The sequence below is a fragment of the Manacus vitellinus genome, unplaced genomic scaffold (genome assembly GCF_001715985.3).
Source record: "Manacus vitellinus isolate BGI_N305 unplaced genomic scaffold, ASM171598v3 scaffold_22_pilon, whole genome shotgun sequence".
Taxonomy (NCBI): Eukaryota; Metazoa; Chordata; class Aves; order Passeriformes; family Pipridae; genus Manacus; species Manacus vitellinus.
In genome coordinates this window covers 7,154,258-7,169,952 of record NW_021939632.1, presented here as the reverse complement: position 1 = coordinate 7,169,952, position 15,695 = coordinate 7,154,258, and positions in this window count along the sequence as shown.

Sequence of the window (15,695 nt, the reverse complement as noted above, 5' to 3'; positions counted from 1 at the left end):
CTCAGTGAAATCTCTCTTTTCTTGCTGGCTTTACAACCAGGAGGCTGTGGAGAAGGCTGAATGCACTGAGTACAAGCCACCTCTTGCTGTGTGGAGCTACCTTTAAATTAATAAATCCTAGCAGCAGTCTTGGGACAACCTTGGGCTAGCATGACTGCTGCATTCTGATGAGAGCAAGTAAGTCAGGGAAGTGTTGAGATGCACCTTTTGTGCTTACTGGCTTGGATTCCTGACACCTCTACATCATGGTGCCTCTCTGTTACTGTGCTCCATTTCCTAGTGTTCATTTGAAGATTTTCAGCAGTTTCTGAAAAGTTTATGCCAAGTGTTCAATGACTTTCTGGAGCTCTAGGTAAATCTCAAAAAATAATGAGAGGAATAATTTTTTTCCAGTTATAAATGTCCTTTTCAAAAAATCATAATATTAATGTTTATGCTTTGAAATGCATTAAAAGCTGTTAATGCTGCATCAAGGGCTAAATTAGATCTTTGTCTGCTAAAAATATGTCGTTTAGGTAGCTGTCAGTCTTCATCTTTCTGGTTTCAATTTACTACTGCAAAATATTTTGAAAGCTGTTAACCAATTTGTATTGATACATTTAGCCTCAAAGATACTAAGTTCCTTCTCATTTAGGGAAATAAGGGAGGAGGAATTAAGCATAATATTTATTATTGTTGTCTGCAAGACACAAACATTGAAACATGACCTCAGCTTTATTAACTGGTACCAAGGAATCCACATATGTAAATTAATACAAAAGGCCACCAAAAACTTGGTTTTGTGTTCTATTAGAAAGTCTTAGAAGGATTCCAGTCTCTGTGGAACTGCAAAATGTTGAATTTTTTCAATCCTTATTGTTTGTGTCCTGGGCATAAACTGTAATTTAGGCTTCCCCCCACTCCTCGCTGTCAGAAAGCAAACATACAAAAAATCAGGTGTCGAACAAGAGTTTCCTCCTTAATCTTTGACAAGATTTCTTTCCAAAGCAAACCAGCAAGTGCTTTCTCTATGAACTCCATAATTTTCCAAATACAGAACTTTGAGACACTAAACTCTTCTGAAAACCTAGTGTTACATTTGTCCTTTTCTTTTCCACTGACAGATTTAACAAATGTTAAGCATTTCTGTCATTCTCATGTTAGCATATGAAGTGTGAAAATTAATTTTACTTGCTAATCGAAAGGTAATTGGTATGGGGGTAGCAATTGTCACTCCATCAGGGAGGAAAAAAAAAGTCCAGGTCTGCTGTGAGCCTGAGAGAAGAGGTAACATAGATGGTGTCTGCAAAAATATATCTGCAAATTAGTGGAAAAGGACACGTTAGATGAATCTTATGAACCCACCAGCTGAAGTTAATGAAGGTGCAACATATATTTTCTTCTAAAAATATTCCACTTCTAGAAAGAGATTAATGACTTTACTAACTTACATGGCGATTGCAGAAAATAACCTTAAGAGCTAACTAGTACCCATAGTGGATAGAATATCCACAGAGAGTGAACAGTGTTGCTAAACCAATATCTGTCCTTCCCTTGCCTACTACTGAATGAATCTGTGCATAAAATATCAGGAAGAGTGCAATGCATCAAGAACAGTATAAAGTTTTTCTACAATCTTTCCTTAACATATCATACTTTGCTCATTACTGAGATGTCAGTTCTTTTGATTAGTTCATGAAATTGATCTCGGTTGTGCACTATTAACTTCCTGGAAAACAAAATGGCTTTTTGCCGTATAGCTTCATCCACTCAGATGGGGAGAACTACCTTGCTTTTTGTCTCCAGACAAATTTTAATAGCCCTCCTCTGCTACAGTTCTTGCAAAAATATTGTCATCAGGGTTGTAGATGAGGTGAAACTATTTTCTACTACAACGCCTTGGTATTTTTTACTGTTTATGTTCTCCTTCTTTATCTTATATTTACACTGTAAATTATGTAGGTTAGAGATCACGTTTCTCTTCTGCATTTTCATAGCACCAAGCAGCAGTCTGGACCAAAAGTAGGAGTAGTATAAAATGTTGTAATAAATTATTTAATATGTGTGCACTCTTTAAAGTTATTAGAAGGTCCATCTCTTAGTAGATTTTGTGGGAGAGAACAAAGTGACAGGGATGAGAGATGTAAAGGGGAAGCTCTAGAAAATTAATATAACAACTTCTTCCATAATCTTCTCTGAGCTTTAAACAGTGTATAAATGATTAAAATGCACAGGACGGGACAAATATAGCTAGGTCTTTTAAAGTGATTAACATGGTGATGAAGGGCTCAGACCAACTTTCACTAAAACCACAAGGGTATCTTCATTATCTTTGTTTGGCTCTTGGTCTGATTTTATTAGCTCCAACAAGAAACAACAAAATATGCTTCACCATGTATATTCAAGATAAACTGAGTGTATGTGACTGAACCAAAATCCTGAGGAGGGCAGATCCCATCCTCATGATAATCCATGGTGGTTTTATCGTTTAGTTCATTTGGGCCCATATTTTACCACTACTACCTTCACAACTCCCTGAATCTTATTTGGTTTGTCTTTCGGGGCCACCAGCACCCGACATTACTACACAAGGAAAGTTCCTCTCCCATTTTTTTCATTTTGTTTTCTTTGTTTGTTTGTTTGTTTTTAAATGGTCTGTTTATTTCACAGTGACCGCAACTTAGGCTGGTCTTAGTGTCAATCCTACCTGCTCAGCAGTTCTGAAAATCAACCCAGTGGCTTTTATCTGCTTTTACTATCTGTACAAATGAACGTTAAGTATTTTTTTATTACTAACAACATAGTTAGGACTAAAAACTTTATTGGTCATTGTAAGAACATCAAAAAGGCTTTGCAGAGTCACTAAGTTCAGTTATAATGCCCAGAACTAAACAGAAATTAAGAACTTTGAACTAAACTTTAAGAGCATTACTGAAATACAGAGCTATTTGGTTAGTTAGTTATCTCTGATCTTGAAAAGCAGAGGCCAACAGCAGACAGAGGTAACAAACTGATCACAAAGAAAAATCATATACTCGTATATATTTTAAATGTGTATATATATATAATATTAAATAAAAGCTAATGAGCCTGGACCTAAAAGTGCTAAAAATCAAGTTGTTTAGAAAATAACATATTGGACTGTACAATATACAATATATTGTATATATCTATACAATTCCTTGGTACCATTAAAAATATTTTAGATTAAATACTGGTTCATGTGTCTATGTCTTAAGAGGGAAACTTTCTCCTGAAAAAAGTTAATATACCAAAAATATATTACCTGAGAGGCAGTAATCAGCACAATAAATTCACCATTTCTAACCTTCCTCTTTACATGCAAATTCTTACTGTTTCCATAATATTTACTACAGAAGATATTAAAAGAATACTTTTCCATTCTTATCAATGCGATTAAATTGTTGTATTACTTACAGAATAAAAAAACATAGCATATATTCATAAGGTTCATAAACTCACAGGCAGGCTAATCATTCATTACCAATCCAGTCGCTCTTTTACCCAACTGATTACAAAATTTTATCAGGGATTGACCTGGTGAAATATTCTTTGAACATGTTATAAACCCAAAAGCTTTGCCAGAAGAAACTACAGCTGAAATAGGCACCGGAAATGTAAGGTGAGAGGGCATTTAAGAGAGACAAGGACATAAAGGACTTCATGAGAGAAGAACAGAATCCAAAATTCCTGATTGCACCTGCCAAAGTTTTGTCCACTAAATTGCACTAGTATAATTGCACAATTTTCAGGTCTTTAAATTTGTTATTTCAGTTCTATGTCCAGTATAACAAATACAGCCTTCTGTAAAGTGCTTGGAGCCAAAAATGCAATTTTGAGGGGCTTTTTATAGAATGAGAGGTTGTTATTTAAAAGAAAGAGGAAAAAAATGGTCCATCAGAATGGACATCAGAACCACCAAATGGGTATTTTTTTCCAACCTGATAGAATGTGCTCATCTTTTGCAAGCAGGAGAGGTTTTTTGAGTAATAATGAAGATGTGATCTTGAATTTAAGCAGCTTTTATGAGGTGTATGCAAGGGGCAGTATGGTTGTCATGTAGTAAGCCACTAATGCATATGCAAATCTCAAGACAAATTTCAGTACACAGAAGTTTGTTTGAGGACATTGGGAATAATCTAATCTGTTATTTCAAATTTAATTTAATTTCAAGAAGGGTTTTTTTTACACTTATACTGTGTCTCTGCCACAGTTACACGCTGAGAGTATTGCACATCACATTAGATTAAGGTCAGTTAACAGTGTTATAAGGGCTTTTTTTCCTTCCTCTCTCTCTTAGTCTCTCTTTTAAAATGAAGCATCACTGCAATTTCATGATTAAAATGCTGTGTCTTGAAGCATCATGAGAGACCTTGGCTGGCCTCCAACTGTGATTAAGGCTATGATTTTTGGCCTAAAGGGTCATGAGGAATCAGAACTTCACTGACCCTTTAATCAGAACTGATTAAGAAGTGGTGGCTTGCTTGCTGTTTGGTACTCCATCACCTACCATGTGGAGCTTATAATAGAGAGATATTGCTCTGTCAGCAGCCCTAGGAAAATTCAACCTTTGAAAGACTTTGTGGACAAGATTGTTCAAACTGACAGGATATTTTGAGTATTTTATCTTTCAATTAAGCGATTTGAGAGGAGGCTGTGTTTTAGAAAGTCCATAGAATCCTATTGATGGAAAGGTGAATATTTCCAAGACATCTTTTAGACATGAGGACCTGAGATTTTGGAAAATTCTTCAGATGTTTGGTATGGCTCACACAACTCTCCCTAAAGTCCTGTACAGGCAGAAGAGGAGACGGGAGCAATGGCAACAGCTTGGAATTCACACTTCTACAAGTAGATTTAAGGGACTATGCAAATAATGGAAACATGGGCAAGTAAGTGATAACAAAGAAATATCCAATTCATCAGTTGGTGTCTTGCATATCTTCATATGTCTGCTGCCTCTTGGATGACAGGCTACTAAAATGTCAGCTGGAGAGCCCTCATTTAACTGGGGAGTAGATTTGTGGAGAAGCTTGATAGTTCAGTCAGGAAGTCAATTGTCACGGAGTGTAGAGCTCACAGGAAGAGTTTCAAGTTATCTGAAGTGGAAATGATTATAGTGAAATAGGAAAATAACTCCCCATCTTTTTTCAGTTTCATAGGAGAAGCTGTGTCTTCTAGATGAACAACTGTTTCTTGAATCTCCAATGGTAAGATAAGGTTCACTAGAGCTTCTAGGGAATAAGTGGGCCTCAGGAAGTTGAGAGCAGTTAATATGGTAATGCAGTAAAAAGACCCTGGAAACCAACATTTTCAGAAAGACAAGAAAGGCTTTAGTATATTTCCTTTCTGAGTTATAACCAAACAACACCCCCCTCCAACCTGAAACATATGTTCAAACAAACCATTTTTAGCCATATAAAACTTAACAAGCAGATAAGTTGCAGTCAGCAAGGATGCATCATGAACAAATCATAAACATATGATAATATGTGAACATCGTGTGATAATATGATAAACATAGTTTTATTCTATGACATAGAGTGGATAGAGTGGCAAATGCCAGTTTTTTACTACAATAAGATTTCTGAGTGTCTTAGATGATATTCTGACATTCAAAATAGAGAAGCATTGACTAAATAAAATTACTCTTAGGTGGGTAGATATTATACAGTTGCAATACCACATATGAAGAGTAGATATCCATTGTTAACTCTCAACAGCTATATGGGATCTGCAGAGGTGAGTTCTGGCTATAGTAGTATTTGGTATTATATTTTCAGATTATGTCCAACTGAAAGAACATTAAAATATGTTGGTAGAAAAACATTTGGAAAACTTGAATGTATTTTGGAGTTTTTAAACTGATCAAGTGTATTTGGTTAGATCACCAAGTGGATTGTGTAATTTCTAGCGTGTTTCTTTCCTATTATTTCCTCTTTTTTTAGGAAATAATAGGAGACATATGTGCAGCTAATGGGGCTCACACTACTGAAATCAGTGGGAGCCTTGTTGCTGAATGTCAAGCCCTCAGAGACTTCACATGGGCTATATATAAAGACAGGGTCAAAGCTAAAATTCAACCCAACAGCTTTGAATTAAGATTCCATATCTTACTTATATGTTCATGTACCTTTTCTTATATTCCTTTGACAAATTTCCATACCTTGCTAAGTCTCTTTGTCAACAAATTTCTCATTAGAGTAGTCTTAGTTTATTCACTTTTTGCTCATTCTGTCTCCTTATCAGGGTTAGCTGAACACTAAGGCTGATTTCCCACAAAGGTACGTGACAGTTGTGGGATCTTCCTGGGACAGTAGGAAGGTAAAAGAGTTTCTATTCTGCTTTTAACCCTTCTCTGGGTAATATCAGGAGGAATATTTATAAGGCTTAGTGAAGACATCAGAATATTTTGAAAGATTCAGCTTTTCTCCAACATTATTTTTGCTAAAACATAATAAAGTACATTATGCTGAAGGGGACTTAACCAGAAAGCCTACATATGAAGGAAGTGAAACTTATTTGAAAAAAAGCAAATTAAAAAAATGTCTTTATATTTAAAAGCTGGAAATTAACTCCATGAAATAACCCAATCATATGCAGAATGTAGACCATCTGTAATGATACTATTTTTTTTTTCTTAAATGCTACTAGGAGTAAAGACAAGTGTCTGATAAGTTCTTCAAAATAATTCCCACATAATGGTGTTGAGTCTTTCTTTATTTACAGCTACTTTTATCCCTATGTAATTCCATAGACTTCATATGATATAAAGGTGATAGGACATCATGTATTTTTCACCCTTCTCAGGGTGAATATTTTCACAGATATTCTCTTCCTTCCCATGCAGAAGACCACTGTGATTTATCCTTCTTTGGTGCTGAATGAGGATATTCTAGCTGCAAACAAATATTACTTGAGCTTATTGTTCTGAAGACTAGCTTGAATGAATGGATACCATAAATTCTAGAGACTATATGAAATACTCTGATATATCTTCATCAAAATCACTTTGTTCACTGAAGGAATAGTGGAATTCTGGAAAAATATATGCTGCTGTATTCTGTTAGTGTTCTCAGAACATTTTCTGTGTCCCATGGTTTTGTAGTTGTTACCTGATTCCTGTCGTGAATTCCATACATTGGAATGGAAGGTGCACATAATACGTATGGAGAAATGTAAGAGTGATAGCAAGAAGCCGAAGAAAATTGAGCTTTCTGTATTTGGTTTTGGTTTTTAATCTCTCCTCTCTTTTTTATTTTTTTTTTATTTTTTAATTTTTTTAATTAGCAAGCCTTCAGGAGTCATGGAGGCAACAAAACCTTTTTTTTTTTTGCTTCTGTGTGCAATTTTATGGGTACTTTGTTTAACAACAGACTCTCAGTGTGAAGATTTGTAACCAGTTCAACAGGAGCCATTTTCTGGTTTTTACTATATTATCTCTACTACGTTTTCAGGCATGTTTCAAGTTGAAAAAATGGTGTTCAACTGACCATCAGATATTCATCTTCAGTGAAAGTGCAGAGCTTTCTTATTTTTAAGCACATTCAAGAAATTATCCTATGCTGTGATGGGGACTGTGTTCTAGCTAAGATATTTTGAATAAATTCTCATACTCCTATAAATTAATTTCAGTGGCATTAGAGTAAAGGATGCTGTTTAAGTGTGACTCAATTGATTTCTAAATGATAAACATTAAGTTTCAAAAATTGTCCAGAGAATGTTCATTCATTTCTACCTCCAGTCATTCATCCTGAAAAGAGAATCAACTGTATTGAGGTAAAGATCAAATTAATAAGAGATTTACAAAAAGTGCTTAAGAACTTCAAGGATTTTGTAATTCTAAAATAATAAAAGGAATATGAAAGAACTTCCCAAACAAACCAGAAGCAGAAGTATTTATCACAGCCCAGGGCAATCCAGTAAATTTTCAAAGGTTAAACAAAGTATCAAAAAGTCTGAGGCTACATCTGAGTAGCTAAATGATTTTTTTTTGCATTGTTATTTGCAATGCAAAATAATTGGTTAAAGGATTTACTATTTAAAGTTAAAAAAAGTTGGAGGACTTTTATTAAAACTTGTCATCTGGAGATGTTTTACAATAGTTAGACCCTAATGATTGCAAAGATAAAGTTCTTTTCTTGTGACATTTATGAACTTACCTATGGTTTGTAAGCACTCATTAAAATGACCTAAAAGTAATGGGAAATGGAAAGTGGTGTCTATATTTAAAAATGGCTCCAGAAAATTACCAACAAATAATTCTCTAATTCTGCACTAAGTGGTAGAAACTGTAGTGAACTATAAAATTATTAGAAATGTTGATTAACATAACGAAAGTGGTAAAGAATAAGGAGTGAAAGCAATTTTTGTGGCAGAAGCTTTTCTGTGAAATGCTCAAAACTTACTGAAGTTTTTCAAAGAGAGCATATGAATGAGTAATCCATGTGAGTGTAAAGGGTTAAAATGAAATTAATTTTTAGTGAAAGAAAACTAATAAATATGAAATAAAAGGGAGTAAAAAGTGTTGTCATGCCTTAACAACTGATTAAAATATAAGGAAGAATGAGGGCACAAAAAAGTAAGTTTTCACATTGAATATGTTATCTCATGGATTGCCACAAAGATCCATACTAAAATCTTGAGTTTGCCATTTTCTTAGGTTGTACAGGAAAGAGATAAATAAAGATATATCAAAAATGACACAAATTTATTCATGAAAATCCATTTTAATGAAAAGGTAACAAGGAAGATTGCAGATATATCTCACTTAGTGACTGGGCAACAAAAGATACTGGTGGAATTTACTAAAGATAAATGAAAAATCCTATATCCACAAAGTGAATTACTTTAGCTACATGTACATTAATGGGCTATAAATGTCCTTTTACATTTCAGAAAGGAGATCTTGTAATTGTTATGACTATTTTTCTGAAAACATCAGCATGTTAAATTGGGATCTGAAAGCAGAAAATACAGTTACAATATTGAATGATTCCACCTCGCGAGCATTATTTGATAATTATTTGAGGCTCTATCTACACAAGCATTTTATTTCCTATTGTCAGGGCACTTCTGATCCTCCCAGTTTTCCTCACTAACTGTACTTTGATTTATCCCATAGGGCAGTCTCAAAGAATCACAGAAACTTACTTACTATTGGATGAAACTAAGTCTGAGCAACCTGATCTTGTTGGTGGCACCCCTGCTCATGGCAGGGGGGCTTGGAACTAGATTATCTTTAAAATTCTTTCCAAATCAGGCCATTCTATGACTCTACAGTTCTATGATTTAGCATCCAGCTGCAGATGGGTGTTAGGCTACAGGATAAGAGAAGGCCTAGTCTGCATTAACTCCCACCTTTTCCCTCATATGTATAATATGCATTCTGGTTCTTCAGTTGCCCTTGACTTTTGCTACTGTAGGACTGCACCACTGGCAAGTGTACACATAGCATTATTCATCCTATCTCTGAGAGGATATAACAAAGTCAACCACTGTATAGAGAAAGATGGCGCAGAAGAGCAAGATGGGAAAGGCTTAGCAGCTTCTGTATGAAGGTATTAAAAATATTCTACATTATAGAGAGGAATGTAGAAGACGTGAAGAAGAAATACTAGTCATGAGACCTGAAGAGCTGGTAGACACTCAAAAGGGAGCCAGTCGGTCACCCAGAGATGACCAGCAGCTGATACTGGTAATACTCAGAGTAACCTCTCACTGTTTGAGAACATAATGATAAGTACATTTCAAGTCATTCGGAAAGTGACCTATCATTATCACTATTTTCAGCAAGGAAAATTGAAATATGAAAAGGGAAAGGTGCTTGACCAAGGTCACACAGGAGGAATACGGTTACAATACAAAACCTGTCTCCTAAACTCCCTCTCTGTGCTTGCCCTGACACTAATGGGAGTCAAAGCTTTGGCTGCAAATAGTGGTGGATGAATCAGGCTTTCCATTCCCCCCTAGTAAAGGTGTCTGAGAGATATGTGCCTGAGGGCCTGGTAATTGCATGGCTAATATTGAAAGGTTTCAGACAAAGTAGAAGACAGGAAAAAGCCTTCATTATTTCAATTAGGAGAGTAGATCATGTATAATGAATTCAGGCAGGAAAGCTGTTCCAGTCAGAGTCAGTTGAGGTTCAGAGGAGGGTGAATTGGTACTTTTTCTGAGGGCTTATCCTGAGAGGAGATGAAATGTATAACGCAGCATAAGTAAAAGAACTGCACAGATGGTGAAGGACTGTTATTTATTAACTACTTAAATTGTCTTAGGTTTTTGTCAATCTCCTATTTGTAAGGGAAAGGTAGGCCTTTTTTTTTTTTTTTTTTTTAATTGAGGTGAGTAATGATTTAACAATTATCCGGAGAAAATTAAACTATGATACACTAGAACTGACTGGTACTGAAGAGTATTATAGGTGTCTGTGTTCCATGAGCTTTAATCCTAACTGAGGGAAATCTGTACTGACACTGGAGGGTCCTTTGATCTAGCAGATAATGATGAGGTACCTGAATGCTGGAGCATAAAAAAAAAGTCAAGTAAGATCAAATAAAATGGACCACTTCTTTTTTTCTCATGACTATACAGGTAAGGTACCAGTAGAACAGAGGTAAATCTCTGGGAAGTATCAAAAGATGCAAGTTATCACAGGTCTTTCTAAAAACTGTGGCCTAATTTGATTGTGAACTGTGGGGCTTTATAAAAGGTTTCTGCCAAAGCAAGGTAAGTTTCTACTGTGACTTAAGTGTATTTTATTGTGCTCATGTATGAGGTCCTGACTCTTCTTGTGTATATCTCTATGAAGCAAATGCATTTTTCAGGGATGGTAATAGATTTAGAAGGTAACATTGATGAAAATAAGCATACTGAGGACATATTTTCTGTAAATTTTTTTTCCCACACAATTTTTGTGCAGCTCTATACACTTCTCTGTGCAGCATTTTTCTTCTCACATCCTTTATGGAGCTACTGTTCTGTTTGGATTTCAACCATCTTAGAAGCCTTGTCTGAGCATGTTCTTACTGAGAGATGTTGAATAATTTGAACTCATTTGGCATCCCTTGAGTGTAGCCGGACAGAAGTCCCCTCAGGGGCACCTGACACTAATATCCAGAGACCCCACAAAGATGAATCATATCTGAGCAGCAGGAGAAAGTATCGAGTGGTCAGATTTGTCTGTCCCTTCAAAGCAGTCTGTCCTCTTGTTCTACAACACTCTGCATAAATATAGTTCTTTGTTTTAAAGAAATGACAAACTGATGACAGTCCATCTGAGCACAGCTGCTTTCCTCTAGCACACATCAGTCATCACTCTATTGTATAACCACTTTTATAAACCACCATTTTTAGTTCCACTAAAAAATGTGGTAGTATTCCAAAAAAAGAAGTTTACCACATAATGCTAACTTTATCTTTCCATATTTTTTTCCCCTATTTGGTAGTTTTTAAACCCTACAACAGTTATATAATAAACATGTTCAACAATAGGTTCTTAAAACGATGAATTAGACACACATTTCAAAAGAGATACTGATATGTAAGTTTTCTCATTCTGAAACCTTTCTTCTTTAGTTGAGTCTTCAAACTTTAACACCCTAACATCCAGACTATCACAAAGTCATTTGAAGCTGACAAGACTACATTAAAAATTTTTAAACTGTCTTAAAATATGAAAGCACCAGAGGTTTCCAAGCATCCATCTGTACTGCCTTATGACTGAATCATGCAAATGAAAGTCCAGAATTTTAGAGATTTGTCACAGCATTCCGTGAGGTGTTTTGAGGAAAGCAAATTTTTAAAAGAGCCATAATGAAAAAAAATGGATTCAGTAATGCTGGCTGATTAAAGAAGCAAACAGAGCATAATTTATTATTTTCAGATTAGCTAAAGAGTGGGTTTCCAGGGGATGTTTTTAAGTGCTGTCTTCTCTCATGTGCTTTTTCCTTCTGAGTGAGACAGCTAATTAAATCTATGTTTAACAAGTAGATATTTTGTTCCCCATCTAGGCACCTTGTAATTTTAGCATTAATGGAACTAACAATGTGCCAACTACTGCCTTTTCTACCCACTCTGTTCTTACTCCAGCTGTCCCCATTTTGGCTGTGGGTCCTGCTAGAAAACCATCCAGCCTCTTGCACTCTCCTCAGCCCTCGAGCTGAGATTTGAGTGCCTCTTGCTAACCCAGCAAGGTTTATCTATTTTCCCTGACTCTGCCAGGCAACCAGGGTAAGAGCTTGTCATGCTCCATCCCTCATCAGTAAATAGTTATTTATTTGCCTCAAGTCTTCACACTAATCACTGTGGTTGTCCTTTAAAACTTCCTGTAATGTTGTTTTGGTTTGCCAGCTCTCAGCCCATCATGCATTATGGACAGCTGGCTGGCAACCCATCATGTTGCTTTACGCATCGCCACACAGCTTGACTGACATGAGCTGACATGATCCCACATTTGGTAGCACAACATGGCAGCTTAAAATATGGGAATTGGTCACACCAGCCCTCTTAAAACTCCTTACTCATTTCAGACCCATGTTCACCTCTTTTCCTCTATGAAATAAAACCACTCTTGCTTCAAGAAGAGAAAAAGAAAAGAAAAAAATAAAGCCTTGATGCATTACAGCCATTTCTGTGCTTTAGCAACGTGGAATCCAGAAATCTGGATACTTATGTGAAAATTTGGTATTGCTAATACTTCAAAAAATACTTCCACTCTTTGTTTGATATTGGAGCTCCAGGAGGCTACAAGCTTCCAGGACTAAGTCAGGTGGGAAATGTTCTGAAGGCAAAACAGATGACTTTGACCTGGCGTAAGTTTCTGTCTTGCTACTGTCTCTGTATGACCCAAGGCTGGCCACTTAGGCAAGATTTTTAAAGACGTTTGGATGCCAAGCCCTAATTTGAATAATTCGTTATACCTTTAAATAATTTTAGCCTCTAAATATGTTTAGTGTCCCTTTGTTTGAATTGCCTTTTTTTAAACTTCACTGTCTGCTCCCCACTACATGAGAAAAAAAAAAAAAAAAAAGTTTGGTAGTATTACAGGAATAACTGAGGAAGATGGATAGAAAGTATCACTTTTATTCTTCCCTATTCCAGTTAAGAATCCAGACTTACAAGGTACTGGAAACATTCAGGTAAATAGCCTTCAAAACTCCCATACTTTTCTAAGGGTAACATTTTGGAATTCTGGTACCATAGTTTTGGCATCTGACATTTAGTGTGCTAGTGGAGCTACCTTTATTACAGTGTGTCATATAGCTACCAAGGCCTCTGTATTTTAGCTTCATTTCAGTCTACTCATTGAAACTTGAATTGCATGGCATTCTGTAGGTGGGGGGGGTTTTTTGTTGTTTTTTTTTTTTTTTCTTCTTTTTTTTCAAGAGTTTAGTAGTGTTATATATAGATAGGAAAATCTCTTTCTTTTACAGATAGTATTTCTATACCTCTTTTTCTGTTTTAGCCAACATAAACTTCAGTCTTTTAAGTATCATTCTTTCTTTCAAAGCCAAGAAAAGTCATTCAGTCCTTCCGATCTCTAATCAGACACCCACTGAGTTTTCCCTCAGTTTTACTACCTCCCATATATACATAGTTGTGAATATTTGAGCAAAGAAAAAAATATTTCCCTGGTGATAACTGTGACAAATGTTCATTCATTACTTTCGTGTATAATTAAATTGTGTTCTTAATTGTATCAAATTAATTTTAAATTTTTTTCATTTAATTTAAAACATTTTCAACAAGAGAAGTTTCTCAGAATTATGAAGGACTGAAACCACACTTCTTATGTTTCACATTGAAACTAAAAGGGAAAGTTCAGAAGGGTATACCTGAAACAAAACCAAGGTGAATCCATGAGGAAAATACCCTTTGATATTCAAAGCTCACTTACAGCCTAAGTCCTACCACTTTTTAAATTTGTACATAAATAGCCACCTTGACAAAGCTACTGATAAGAGGAGTATAAATCATACCTAAAAATTGAATGCAGCTTTCATGCATCTAGAATTTGTGGTCACATCTGTCTGCCTTGCTACATCTGGCAGAGTGTAATAATTAGGTTCTTTCATGAAAATGAGAAATACAAAAAAATGTATTTGCAGAGATTATTATCCCTTCAAGAAATTTCAGATCCATTTTTAATTGATGTAAATAACAGCTCTGCTGAACCATGCTGATAGATGCCTGCAGGGAATCTGTCCTTCCATTCCCAGGTCAGGTTTGACAAGAGTTGTGTGACCCACTGGTTTTTTGCTTCAACAGTCTCCAAAGGATTTGTTACAATTTTGTCTCAGTGGGGAGGTTTCGTCACTCTAATTTGATTTCAATTTTTTTGAAATAAAAGGTAGTTAAAGGTGAAAGAGAGTTTAAACCACATTTGTCCACATAGATAATGAAATGTTTCACTGAAGACACAAGAATTATTTAGTTTTGGTCTAAACACTTCCCTGCAATTAGCACTGGCTAATTCTGTTCAAAGACAAAAAATGCCTGTCTACATCTAATATATTTATAGAGAATGAGAGAGTATATTTTCAACCAATAAAAAAACCCAGAGTTTCTTCACTCTGGGTAAACCAAACATTAAAAGAAGCAGCAATCAATGTATCTTTTTATGGCTTTTTGCACATAGTTGCATTTGTTGAATACAAAGTTAAATGTAGTGTAGCTGCTGTTTGTCCCTTACCTTTCCACGCCCTGTGGAACTGTGTCAGATGACTTGATGGTCTGTGCAGAAAGCAGCTACAGCAGATTTGCCAATGGAAGGATTTTACCCTCATTCATCTGTTTCTAAAGAATGATGTCCAGGGTGGAGGATGAGTGTTTCCTAATGTAGAGGAGGAGGTCAAGAAAAGGTTTTTATTTGTTTTCCAGAATCAAGCCCAGAAATTCTTTTGTATAAAGCTGTTGTGCCAAATCCAACACTATAATGCTAGGGTTGATCAGGGAAAAGCAAATACCCAATGGGAACCGAATTTGCAATGTTATCATGTGGGAAGGAATGCCTTCTTGACCCCAAGTTTATGTCCTGAAGAATAATACCTGATAGAAGATGTCAGTTTTATCTTAAGCTGCAGAGCTATAAGGATTATTTCAGCTGAGGATCTTAATATTGGTCTCTGCCTTCACACAAGAAATGACACTTATGTAAGGAGATAGCAAGAGCTTTAAGAATTAAAATGAGCTTAATCTGCCAGCTCTGTAAAGTATGGATGCACTTTCCATTTGGATTCACACAGACACTGCTAAATTTTCCATTGCTTCTTTAACTTTTGCCAAAGACCTAGTGAAAATCCAAAGGCTGGATGCAGCAGCGAGGTTGTTTGCTGTTGTCCCTGGTGGGAGAGGGTAGCAAGGATGGTAAAATTGTGACTTCAAAGTAAAATTTCCCATTCCTATTAACAGAGTTTGTTGCTCTGTACCCCCAACGTCTCGGCTGCCTGTGAAAGGCCTGTGCTTTTTCAAGGCTCTGGTGCAGATAAAGGTGATGTCAGGGCTGTGGCAATTTCTATCTTGTAGATCTTCCTCTTGTGTGCAGCCAAATGTTGATCTCCAGAAATCCTTGGCAGATCCATGTCCTTTCTCAGTTGCTGGAAGTGGACAAGGGGACAGACTAGGGTGAGTGTGAGTGGAATTGTAATTTGGGTTAGTTTTCTTCCCAAACTGGAACCAAGTGGTGAGTTTGTGAT